Here is a 13,590-nt window from a genome sequence, read left to right as displayed (position 1 = left end):
ACACTACTGGTCACAGGCCTTCAATCCAAAAAATAAGCCTCTACAACCACCTTCTGTCTCCTACCTTCAAGCTAATTTTGTAATTCAGTTGGCTAGCTCCCTCTGGATTCCATGTAATCTAACCTTGCTAAGCAGTGTACATGCAGAACCTTGTCGAACACCTTTCTGAAGTCTCTATAGACAACATCCATTGTTCTGCCTTCATCAATTTTCTTTTTCACAGCTTCAAAAAAACACCTCAGTCAAGTTAGTGTGACACTATTTCCTATGTGCAAAGTCATGTTGACTATCTCTAGTCAGTCCTTGCCTTTTCAGATGCATGTAAATCCTGTCCCTTAGAATCCACTCCAAGAACTTACCCACTACTGATGTCAGGCTCACTGATTTACAGCTCTCTGGCTTTTCCTTACCAGCTTTTTTAGCCACCCTCTAGTCTTTCGGCATCTCAAACGTGGCTGTCAATATAGATATCTCAATAAATCATCCAGCAGTCTCTTCCTGAGCTTCCCACAAGTTTTAGGGGTACACCTGATCAGGTCCTGGGGATTTATCTGCCTTTCTGCGTTTAGCACCTCCTTTTCTATAAAATGGGCACTTTTTAAGACACCATTATTTATTTCCCCAGGTTCCCTTGCTTCCATGTTCTTCTCCACAGTAAATATTATCGCGAACTATCTGTATATTATTTCAGCCATTTCCAGTGGTTCTATACATAGACAGCCTCATTGATCTTTAAGGAGCTCTATTCTCTCCCTAGTTACTCTTTTGTCCTTAATATATTTGAAGAATTTCTTTGGATTCTCCTTAAACCTATTTGCCAAAGCTATCTCATGTCCCATTTTTGCCCTCCTGAGTTCTCTCTTAAGTATACTCCTGTTACCCTTATACAGAGGAACCTCAATTATCCGAATGAGATGGGCGGGCACTATTTCGTTCGGATAATGGATTGAATCGATTAACCAAATAATGGGGCTTGGAATTTTCTGTTAGAACTGCTCCCCATTCAGGAGACAAGGCAGCAGCGCACTGTGTGCGAGCCCTGCCCACCACCACCCACTCTTCTCCCCCCCCCCAACCCTGTTCAACACTGCTTCCCTGCCTGCCCCGAAACCCGCTCAACAATGCCCCCCCGCCCACCCTCCCAACCTCATCCAACATCACCCCTATGCACTCTCTTTCTCACCACCCCCCAACCCCGTCCAACATCATCCCCACCCCCTGTCCGCCCCCAACGCCGTCCAACAACGCCCTCCCATCTGCCTCCCATCCGCCCCTGCCCCCTTTCCAGGCATCCAGACTGGACACTAACAGCAAGTTTGCTGCTGCCGCCGCCACCGCCTTTTGGGGAAGTGAGTCTCCAAATAATGCACAAATGTGCATGCACACACACACCAACCTTTTACTGCAACTTTTTGACAGGTTCCACCTTTGCCCTGTACAGGACAATGTTGGAGAGATTATCTGGGGTAGGGGGGTTTAGAGTACACACCTGTGTAAAACTCCACGGTAAGTGTGGGGGGGTGGGGGGAGAAGAGAGAGAGCGAGGACAGGAGGTCAGTCATTTGGAGACTGTGCCTGGGCTCCCATCAGTTTAGGACTGTTCTCGGCAGCATTACAGGAAGCGGAGTTCACTTTTAATCATTGCAAACAAAAGACGCGATCAATGTTGGAAACACGTCTTTGATGTAATGTTTCTACCGGGCTTTCGGGATCTCCTTTGGATAATCTGATATTCGGATAATCGAGGTTCCTCTATACACCTCTTGGGATTCACTTGATCCCAGCTGACATCTGCCTCCTCATTTTCCTTGACCACAGCCTCCATTTCTCTAGTAATTCAGTATTCTCTCCACCTACCGGACTTGGCCTTCATACTAACAGGAACATAGTGCCTCTAAACTCTTGTTATCTCATTTTTGAATTGAGAATTAGCATGAATTTATAGCATAAGTTTGTTTTTGACAACCCTCCATCGGTGCACCTCTTATTCTGTATGTAAAACTATACTTGTGTTATTGCAAATCTGTATTGTCCTTTTATATATCATTTCTGTCACTGTTTCAAATCAAAAGTTTTCAATTTGTGATTCATTTTATTGGATTTCATTGATTGTTAGTATTGATAGAAATAAAGCCAATTATTTCTATGTTTTCTTTAAAAAGGTTTTGGTGTGTTCTACATTTGAATTTTAAAGCGTCATGTGGTTTATGTCCAATTTTATGCTGTGTTCATGTGATGTTGGACAATGCCTTAAATGAATCTTTTTCAATGGAATTGGAACAAAGCCTCCAATTCAGGAGAGTGTTGTGTGTTATAGATTCCTCAGTAGAACAATGCGACCATTGCGAAGATCCAGAATTCAAGTATATTCTATTGTACTTGGTGGTGAGTGGATGTCTTGGCAATGTCCAATAATACTGTATTGTTTCTATTTGTTTAAGGTCTAGTGCAAGCTAGAAAATTCCATAGCCAGTGAAATGCTTTGAAAGACAAATCTGCAACTAATCAGCGTTATTTCATTTTTTAAACTGTGGGAAGGTAAGTTGTATTTTTAACTGATATTTTACACCTTATCTAGGTGCCACATAAATCATGCAGTAATATTTTCAGTAATCTTTAAACATATGAATGGCTTGATAACTGTGATATTTGGCAGTGTTGCTTTTAAGAAAATATTCTGAGATCTTACATGCGTTGGTGTGTTTGAGAAGTAAGTAGGCTTGCATTATAATGCGGCAAATTGTTTCATTTTTCAATTTCCAAATGTAATTTTGATTTTTGTAAGCTTTTTATCTTCATGGAACAATACCATGCAAAATCTTTGTCAACAGTAAACTGTCAATTCTTGTTTTTGCTTATCTTTGTACATAGTTAATGGTGATACAAGCTATGTGTAAGAATTAATACAGAAATTCATGCAATGGAGGAAGCTTCAGGATCATCTAGAAGATGTCAGAATTGCCTAAATAAGGCCGGAGTTTAACAAACGAAAATTGTTTGTGAATTTGATTCCATACGTTAAAGCCAGTATTTATTCCTTGGCCCTAGACTGGAAAGCATAAGGAATGAGGCTAGCAGTATGACATCTGAGTCAAGCAGAAAGAGGTGGCAAGTTTTCCTTCCCTGAAGCATAATAGTTAAACAGTTGGGGCTTTTTTTTCTTAGCAGTAATTCTGATATAATCATCATTATCGGGTGCTAACATCACAAATTACCAGGTGCATTGAATTAATTTTCACAATATGCCATGGTAGGATTTAAACACAACTTCTGGTTTGCTGGTCCACTTTCATAACTGCTAGGTCACTCTACCCGTAAGTTTTAGAGCAAGTACAATGTACAGTCACATTGTAAATACATTCTAGTTGGAACTTTTATTAAAATTGTTGCCGCCTCAGAATCTGGACTTACATCTTAACAGGGCTGTGTCTGTCTTTGTACACCATGGACTGCAGCAGTTTAAGAAGGCAGCTCACACCACCTTTGCTTGGTCAGCATTTCTCCTTTGAATGTAAAAATTCAAGAATTACATCCTAATGCTGGTGTACAAATCAATCCATAGTGTATCACAATTAGTGCTAGTGGCTGCATATATGTTGAGTGTGCTATTCACAGTCATATCTGGGGATAATCAGATCTAGCTGTTCTGATCTTAGATATCTCCAGGACACTTGTTCTGAAGGAAGGTTTTAGTTACCCAAAACTGTGTGTAATTAGAGCTCGAGTGGTCTTTGCCTGGGGACACTTATCCTTCCCAAGCCATGAAGTCCAAAGCCAGAGAAACATGTCACATGATCCACACAACTCTTGCACTGAAATCTACCAGTCAGTAAAAATTTTCTGAATTAGGCATTCTGCTGTTAGCAGTGTCAAGCTCCTAATGGAACAGCTCTTCCACCTATGTAATGGAGTACAGTGTTTGGAATTAACTGGCCATGAAGTTAACAGGCTCTAATTGAATTGAGAAATGGATTCAGAGAACACCTTCTGAACAATTAGGAGGGAGTTCCTTATCAAGAGTAGCAAATATTTTACAGCAAAGACAATGCCTTCATCTTAGACTTCCTCTCAACTCTTTCCCCTGTCAGATGAACACATGGTGTTTTTCTTCCAGTGATGCTTTCTCAGCAAGTTTTTCTGGAACAGCTGAGAACAGCATATTCAGGCAATCAAATTTCATTGATCATGTCTGTGTTGAATGTGATATTGACTAGCTGCAAATTCTCTGTCAATCCTAGGCAAATGACTCTGATGCTTTGGCTTAGTCAATCAATAAGTTGGCGTTTTCCTTCTTTCCATTTGTTTTGCTTATTTGCCTGTAAAATGGATTCAGTCTACTTATTGAGCAGAGGCTGTGGACTTCAACAAGCGCCCATTGAAGCAGAAGGATTGTGAGGGTCAACACTTTACTCATCATCATCATCGTTGGCCTCCCTTGTAGACGAGGATGACTCTCTGCCACTCTCAGGGTGAGTCCATAGGTAGCTTACAGACTGATGCAGCTACCGCAGGCTCTGTTACATTTGGGACAGATGGGTAGGGTGTTGGTGTTGGTGTGGCAGCGCGTTCGTTTTTCTGTTTTCTCTTGTCTTCTGCTTTATTCTGACGTCAAGTGTTGAGGTGCTCAATGCCTTCCCAGATGCTTCAACTCCACTTTGCATGGACTTGGGCCAGTGATTCTCAGGTGTTTGCGGGAATGCCGCAATTCATCAATGAGGCCTTGAGGGTATTGTAATAACACGGGGTAAACCCCTCTGCTAATTTAAACCATGATTTGGAGGAGCCAGTGTTGGACTAGGGTGGACAAAGCTAAAAATCACACAACACCAGGTTTTACTCCAACAGGTTTATTTGGACCAGATGAAGAAGCAGTTCTTTGAAAGGTAGTGCCTCCAAATAAACCTGTTGGGATATAACCTGGTGTAGTGTAATTTAAACTAGACATACAGAAAAGCTCACCTTGCGCCGTAATCTGTGAAGTTTCGAGTGGCAAAGAACTATCCCAAATATCACTATTTAAATTAACAATTTTATTCTTTAAGTTGAAAAGGGAACATTAGACAACAACTATTTACAACTCCTTTCTCTTAAACTTATCTTTTACCTCCCGTTCTACAATACTGGTCTGATTAAAAGCCCCGATTAAGATTTATAAAAAAAAACACGTTTTAAAACCAGCCAGCTGTGTTGATTCTTCTCTGTAGATTTTCCTGGGTTGTTTTTCTTCGGTCTTCTGCTACATAAATTTCTTATGGACAGGTACCTTTCAGAGAGCTAATCTGTGAGTAGTTGGTTGATGCTTGACAGCTCTTTGCCTTTCTATGCTGTCCTTCCCAACTGTTAAAAATACCTGATTTTAGAAATGCCAAAACAATTAATTAGAATGGACGGCTCTGAGGTATGTCGGGAAGAGGTGTTGGAAATTCTGGAAAGGGTGAAAATAGCTAAGTCCCCTGGGCCTGATGGCATTTACCCTAGGATTCTCTGGGAAGCAAGGGAGGAGGTTGCAGAGCCATTGGCCTTGATTTTTATGTCCTCATTGTCTACAGGAATAGTGCCAGAAGACTGGAGGCTAGCAAATGTGGTTCCCTTGTTCAAGAAGGGGAGTAGGGATAACCCTAGTAACTATAGGCCGGTGAGTCTCACTTCTGTTGTGGGCAAAGTCTTCGAGAGAATTGTAAGGGATAGGATTTATGAACATCTGGATAGGAATAATGTGATCAAGGATAGTCAGCATGGTTTTGTGAAAGGCAGATCGTGCCTCACAAACCTTATTGAATTCTTTGAGAAGGTGACTAAGGAGGTGGATGAGGGGAAAGCGGTGTATATGGATTTTAGTAAAGCATTTGATAAGGTTCCCCATGGTAGGCTACTGCAAAAAATACGGAGGTATGGCATTGAGGGTGAGTTGGAGGTTTGGATTAGGAATTGGCTGGCTGGAAGAAGACAGAGGGTAGTAGTTGATGGTAAAGGTTCATCTTGGAGTGCCGTTACTGGCGGTGTTCCACAAGGATCTGTTTTGGGACCATTGCTGTTTGTCATTTTTATAAATGACCTGGAGGAGGGGCTAGAAGGTTGGGTGAGCAAGTTTGCGGATGATACAAAAGTCAGAGGAGTTGTTGACAGTAAGGAAGGATGTGTCAGGTTACAGCGGGATATAGAGAAGCTGCAGAGCTGGGCAGAAAGGTGGCAAATGGAGCTCAATGTGGGTAAGTGTGAGGTGATTCACTTTGGTATGAGTAACAAAAAGATGGGGTACTGGGATAATGGTCGGATACTTGGTAGTGTGGATGAGCAGAGGGATCTTGGTGTCCATGTACACAGATCTCTGAAAGTTGCCACCCAGGTAAATAGTGCGGTGAAGAAGGCATATGGCGTACTGATTTCTATTGGTAGAGGAATTGAGTTCCGGAGTCCTGAGGTCATGTTACAGTTGTATAAGACTCTGGTGCGGCCGCATCTGGAGTACTGTGTGCAGTTTTGGTCGCCATACTATAGGAAGGATGTGGAGGCACTGGAACGGGTGCAGAGGAGGTTTACCAGGATGTTGCCTGGTATGGTAGGAAGATCCTATGAGGAAAGGCTGAGGCACTTGGGGCTGTTTTCATTGGAGAAAAGAAGGTTTAGGGGTAACTTGATAGAGATGTACAAGATGATTAGGGGTTTAGATAGGTTGACCATGAGAACCTTTTTCCACGTATGGAGTCAGCTATTACGAGGGGGCATAGCTTTAAATTAAGGGGTGGTAGGTATAGGACAGATGTTAGGGGTAGATTCTTTACTCAGCGAGTCGTGAGTTCATGGAATGCCCTGCCAGTAGCAGTGGTGGACTCTCCCTCTTTATGGGCATTTAAATGGGCATTGGATAGGCATATGGAGGATAGTGGGCTAGTGTAGGTTAGGTGGGCTTGGATCGGTGCAACATCAAGGGCCAAAGGGCCTGTACTGCGCTGTATTTTTCTATGTTATATGTTCTAAAACATCGGACCATCTCATTGGTTTGATGTCATCAAAACATTAAAATTCAAATTCGATTGGAGTTTGGTTTCTTAGGGCATAATGTAAACTGATTGGCTGAATTTCAATTTATTGTGTACTATGAAACGCAGCTCCAGCTATTTGTTTCATAACCAAATGTTACATTTTCACATATTTCGGCACATGCTGTGCTTTCAGTTAGCCCTTGCCAGCTTTCACACTCTCTTAAAGGTACAGTACACACAACACCTTCATATCAATATCATTGAAGCACTTGCTCTGTCCACCTGGGGCTCTCTGACCATTTCAAAGCTTGGAAGCTTGAGGAGTCATCGGTCCTGGTAACTATAGGGGATTCCCTCTGGTGTCTAGATTAGAGTGGTGCTGGAAAAGCACAGCTGTTAAGGCAGCATCCGAGGAGAAGTAAAATCGATGTTTCGGGCAAAAGCCCTTCATCCGTCAGGGCAGAGGAAATGACCTGGGAGTTGCAGTGGAAGAGGGACTCCCTGAGATTCTTGTAGAGAGAGGAGGAAAGCTTCTTCAAGCAAGGCATCCCCTCTGGTGTCAACCATTGTAAAAATTGTCAGTAAGGACTTTCTCAACTGTCTCCTCCCTGTGGTTGAGGAACTCTTCCCAGAATCTCACTGTGACTTCCAGCCATAGAGGGGCACAATGGACATGATTTTTACCACATGACAGCAGTAGGAGAAGTGCAGAGAAAAGAACCTATCCAGTACATGGCCTCCTTCGAACTTTACAAAGGCCTTTGACATTGTCAACCAGGAAGCACTTTATTCGTCGGGAACAGGCCAACTTGGGGTGGGTGCTTGCTGATTAATGGATACACTGGTCTCTCCTGCTGTCATAGATATCTCAAAGAACCATTTTCTGTACGAATGAAATTGGATTTGTGACTCGTAGTTGCTACCTCTTGTGTTTTGTTAGTGTTCTACTATGAAACTGGACTGTTGTCTCCAGGGCATAAATTTTTGGAACCTTGGGTTGCCCAAATATCAGGGTTCCTCTTTCAACCTCCCAGGTTAAATGAAAAGAAAGGCAAAGCACAATGTATTAAAGTAAGCCACATGGTCAGAGTGAGGGAGATTTTGCAGGAACGAGACTGACAGAGTGAATAACTGCGAATTTGGGTCAAAGTGGGAATTCAACTAATAAATCTTTTGTAAATTTAATTAAAGAATAAAAGTCAGAATCATACTTAGAACCAATTGATTTTAAGGACGTAAAAATAGCCTGTTTAAACAAGCAGTTCTCAGTCAAACACATAGAATTCGTTGCCTGAATTTGGTGTTGATTGCTATAGCAGGAAGGTAAGAACAATAAATTACTCATCAGAGTTCTCCATATTAGAAGGGGTTGCTCAAAGCATGTGGTCAGAATAAGCCACACGGTCAAAGAGTGGGGAAGACTTTGCCAGAGTGACACAGGTGAGGTGCCGGAGGACTGGAAAATTGCTCATGTTGTCGCCTATAGAAGAAGGATAGTAGGGATATTCCGGGTAACTACGAACCAATGAGTCTGACGTCAGTGGTGGGAAAGTTGCTGGAGAAGGTACTGAGGGATGGGATCTATTTATATTTAGAAAAAATTGGCTTATCAGTGATAGGCAACATGGTTTTGTGTGGGGGAGATTGTGCCTTACTGACTTAATAGAGTTCTTTGAAGAAGTGACCAAGTTGATAGATGAAGGAAGGGCTGTTGATGTCATGTACATGGACATTTGATAAGGCGTTTGATAAGATTCCTCGTGTTAAACTAATAGAGAAAGTGAAGTCACATGGTTTGTAGGGTGTTCTAACTAGGTGGATAAAGAACTCGTTGAGCAATAGGAGACAGAGAGTAGTAGTTGAAGAAAGTTTCTTGAAATGGAGAAAGCTGTACATCTCTATGACTGTGACTCTATGGTGTTCCACAGGGGTTAGTGTTGGGGCCACTGTTGTTTGTGATATACATAAATGATCTGGAAGAGGGCACTGTTGGTATGATCAGCAAGTTTGCAGATGACATGAAGATTTGTGGAGTAGCAGAAAGCATAAGGGACTGTCAAAGAAGACAGGAGGATTTAGATAGACTGGAGAGTTGGGTGGAGAAGTGGCAGATGGAGTTCAATCCAGACAAATGTGAGGTGATGCATTTAGGCAAGTCTCATTCTAGAGCGAATTATACAATGAATGGAAGATCCTTGGGAAAAGTTGATGAGCAGAGAGATCTGGGAGCGCAGGTCCATTGTACCCTGAAGGTTGCTGCAGAGGTGGATAGAGTGATCAAGAAGGCATATAGTATGCTTGCTTTCATTGGACGGGGTATTGAGTACAAGAGCTGGCAAGTCATGTTAAAATTGTATAAGACATTGGTTTGGCCGCATTTATAATACTATGTACAGTTCTGGTCACCACGTTACCAAAAGCATGTGGATGCTTAGGAGAGGATACAAAGAAGGTTTACGAGGATGTTGCCTGGTATGGAAGGTGCTAACTATGAAGAGAGGTTGAGTGAGTTAGGTTTATTTTCATTAAAAAAACTGAGGTTGAGGGGGGACCTGATTGAGGTTTACAAAATCGCGAAGGGTATAGACAGGGTGGATAGAGATAAGCTTTTTCCCCAGGGTGAAGGATTCAATAACGAGAGGTCACACTTTCAAGATGAGAGGTGAAAAATTTAAGGGGGATACACGCGGCAAGTACTTCACACAGATGGTGGTGGGTGTCTGGAACGTGTTGCAAGCAGCAGTGGTAGAGACAGGCATGGTAGCTTCATTTAAGATACATCTGGACAAATGCATGAGTAGGATGGGAGCAGAGGGATACAGATGCTTAGGAATTGGGCGACAGATTTAGACAGTAGATTTGGATCAGCTCAGGCTTGGAGGGCCGAAGGGCCTGTTCATGGGCTGTAAATTTTCTTTGATCTTTTCTTTGTTCTTTGAGTTAAAGTGACTACCAGGGAATTTGGGTCAAAGTGAAGACTTGGAGCAGAGGGAGAAAGTGGTGCTTCAATTAAGGCTTACTATAAGAAAGTCTCTCGAACAAGAGGCAAGCTGGAGAAGAAATGTGGCATGGATGAAGTGGTCAACAGCAGCATGACATTGTAAGTGCAGGTAAAGCATCTGATTGGTGAGTAGGTTTGGGTAGTGTTTTCAGTCTTCAAAGTGAATGTTGGGTAGTTAGTTTGTGTTCACATCTTGTTACCTTTTCATTGCAGCTCATACTTATTCTGACTGGCAAATAGTTTTTGGAGTTATGGGATGGAGGTTAAGAAGGGTAAAACAAAGTGATTCCTTTGGAAAATGTGAAGTCATGGACGTGCCATGTGTCACAATTAAATACATCGATAGGAAGTGTCACCAGCTTTATAAGGTTAAGTTCAGGGATTTGGAACTTGGTCGGTGGCTAGAGTTACTGTTGTGACTCCATAAGGCAGAGGACTACTTTGATAACATATATAGGGAGGTGGTCACACAGTAGATTGAAGTGTACTGGCAGAGAGAGAATGGATGATTACCAGGTGTCTAAGAAAATGATGCAAGAAGTGCAGGAGTCCCTGAGTGTATTGTATTGCTAATTGTTTCAAGAATGAATTGATATAGCACTTTGGGCTAAAGGGATCAAAGGACGTGAGGGGAAAGCGGGAATTGTGTGACGGTGCTGTCACTTTAAAAGGTTATTTTGTCCATGGATTTTTTTTGAAGAGAGGTCGTAAAGGCAGAGATGCCGAAGTGTCTAGGGTGCTTAACAGTTTAACAATGGAAGGAGAGTGGCCAGTTCTCCTGGTTCAGGGTATTCTAGTTTTTCTTTTAGCTGTAGCAGTCACAATGATGTTGGAGTCCAGAAGAGATGCAAGCTTCAGTAGAGGATTCCTCTGACTTTCTCTGAAATCTCTGTCTGGATGTTGTTCCCACCTCCCTGTAAGAATCTGTATTTGAATTTACCTTTTTGCCAAGGATGTTGTTGTATTGCAACAGTTAATTAGTAATAGTTACTGTATCGGATTGGTTAAGTTTTTCAATAGTTATTCTAAATTCTGTTTTTTTTTGTTCGTGTTTCAATTGTAGTGTTTAAATAAATTGTTTTGCTTAAAGCTGAGTAGTTTGATCAGTTGCATCACACCTGGAACACCCACTTCCCATCTGCCTTTAAAATAAGAAAAAGTTAGGGTCTAGGCTATCTTCTTAAAATACTTTGAGGGGTTTTGGCCTGGTCAATAACAATAGGCTGTTGAGTAGGATGATCAGCCATGATCATAATGAATGGCAGAGCATACTTAAGGGCTGAATGACCTACTCCTCCTATTTTTGACGTTTCTACTAACAACAATTGTAGGAAGAATAATGAGATCTTCAAAACAGATTTTGGGCAATTAGGAAGTAAATTAGAAAGCAGGAATTTAAGTGTAGTAATCTTAGTTACAGAAAATGCCACGTGCTTCTAAGGATAAGAACAATTGCACATTTAGAGCAGTAGAATCACAGAATCCAGACAATGTGGAAGCAGGCCAATCGACCTATTGAGTCACATTATCCCTCCAATAAGCATCCCACCCAGACCAAGCCCCTACTCTATCCCTGTAACCCTGCATTTCCCATGGCCAATCCACCTAACCTGCACATCTTTGGACTGTGGGAGGAAACCGGTGCACCCGAAGGAAACCCGTTCAGATGTGGGCTGAATGTGCAAAGTTCACAGAGGCGGTTGCCCGAGGCAGGAATCAAGCCTGGGTCCCTGGTGCTGTGAGGTAGCAGTTCTGACCACTAGGCCACCCTATGTTGAAGCTTACTGGAGGACCTGCTATTTTCGATCTAATATTATGTAATAATGAAAGGTTAATTGAATTTTGGTTTTCTCAGTGTTGTATGAACCTTTGGAATTCTCTATCCTAGAGGTTATGGATGCTCATCTTTGAGTATTTGTAAGGTAGAGATAGATAGAATTCTGATTATTAATGGTATAATTGTTAGGAGGATGGACTGGGTAAAAGAGGCATTGATGTATTTGATCAGCCATTATTGTATCAAATGGCAGGGCAGTTTTAACAGGCTGAAAGGTGTAGTCCTGACCCTATGTTCCTATGTTTGGCACTAGTTTGGTTATAGGAATTGCTGGAAGGATGAATATTTCGACACCAGTTTGTCTTTGGAATCAACATCATGTTTTTGTTTTGTCATATTTTATTTCTTTACCCTTCAAATCTCCCTAGGTATACACTAGACAGTGGAACTGTTTAACCATACCGAGGAGTTTTGATTCATGAATGATTTTAGGCCGAACCTTCTCAAAGTTTCTCTGAAGCTTAAACATCTGTAGCACACAATAAAGAGGATGGTACAGACTTCTGTAGGACACAGGCTTGCATACGTTGGTGAAATGGTTGAACTCATTTAGGCTAAATCAGTAATATGGTCCAATGCTAAAGGAGTAAGTGAGCAGAAGACCTGGTGTTGTATGTATTAAATCTTTGAAGATTTAAATAAAGATGTAATTACTAAATATTGAGATAAGGAGGAAGTGATTATTTTGTTTAATAATAATTAAATGTTTTTTAGAGAAAATTATTGTACTTGACAAACTTCAGATTACTTTGGTTATATTGGAGAAATATAGTGGATATGATTAGAATGATTGAAGGATTGAATGGAGAAGCACAACTGTTTTCAGCTGTCTCGCAAACTGCTAGAATTTACAAAGTTGTGATTTTCTAGAAGGAGCTGGCTGAATGGATATGTCAATATTCCTGGATGAGCGAAGGTGGAATTTCTGCTTTGTGCCTTTCCCCCTTAATCCATGAGTTTCTGGATTTTTTTTTCAATTTGCTTTCAGTTTCCTCTCCATCCTTTTTAAAGGTTCTGACTAGATAAGGTAGTATTAATTCCACCAAGACAACTGCTTCTCATTGAATTGGCAGCAATTTATATGTGAGCAGATTCAGTAAGATTTCCATACTTGTGTTAAAAGGAGTATCACAATCAAATCCAATCATTCGCCATCTGATGTCCATGTATTGTCAGAGTCATGCTGGATTGTAATTATGAAAAAGGGACTTATTTCTACAATCTCTCTTAGGAATGCTTCACAGCATACCACATATGCAGTGAATTACTGAAATAAACATCAACCTTCGATGTAGCCAAGCTGTACAAGTTTTATAAACAGCATCCTCACTGATTCCTCCTCTCCTTCATCAAACCAACCTACTGTAGTTGGCACTCTGACCATTTATAGTAGGCGTACTGCTGCAACAGCTGAGAACAGCTTACTTTCACAGATTGCAAATCAAACCACAACCTTCAACAATCTTTGTGGCTTGATGTCATTTATTTTGGAGAAATATTTTTGTTACTTGGCTTGGTATAAGATGAATCATTTATAATAAAAAATTAACCTTAAAACACACACAGCAATAAATAAGTAATTTCTTTCTGTTCAATATGATGAATATTTTCTTTTCAAAAATCTCATGGTTTTCACCAATGGAGTTGTAGTAGGAGTTCAACAACTTTGGTCCATAGAAACTCAGCGAGTGACTGAAAGTGTTAAAAGTATTAGATGAATTAATTACGCTGGGTATTTCAGTGAACATTTACGAAGTGTATGCACTGTT

The 13,590-nt window shown here is 41.3% G+C and overlaps 1 protein-coding gene across 5 annotated transcripts in view; it reads left to right on the top strand.

Annotated features, from left to right (window-relative positions):
• The window catches only part of gjc2 (gap junction protein gamma 2), a 251,201-nt gene that overhangs the window by 66,535 nt on the left and 171,076 nt on the right, over positions 1 to 13,590 (top strand). For 2 of the 5 annotated variants that reach the window (XM_072576313.1, XM_072576311.1), the window contains 2 exons: positions 2,442 to 2,538; positions 4,334 to 4,469. The gene's annotated coding sequence lies outside the window, so the exon portion shown is untranslated. Of the gene's footprint in view, positions 1 to 2,441; positions 2,539 to 4,333; positions 4,470 to 9,970; positions 10,084 to 13,590 lie in introns of those variants that run through there. The other 3 variants (XR_011961412.1, XM_072576310.1, XM_072576316.1) reach the window with 2 other exon arrangements.

This window comes from Chiloscyllium punctatum, chromosome 8 (genome assembly GCF_047496795.1).
Source record: "Chiloscyllium punctatum isolate Juve2018m chromosome 8, sChiPun1.3, whole genome shotgun sequence".
In the NCBI taxonomy this organism is placed as follows: domain Eukaryota; kingdom Metazoa; phylum Chordata; class Chondrichthyes; order Orectolobiformes; family Hemiscylliidae; genus Chiloscyllium; species Chiloscyllium punctatum.
The sequence above is the reverse complement of the archived record's forward strand: the minus strand, read 5'-3'. Positions and strand labels throughout refer to the sequence as shown.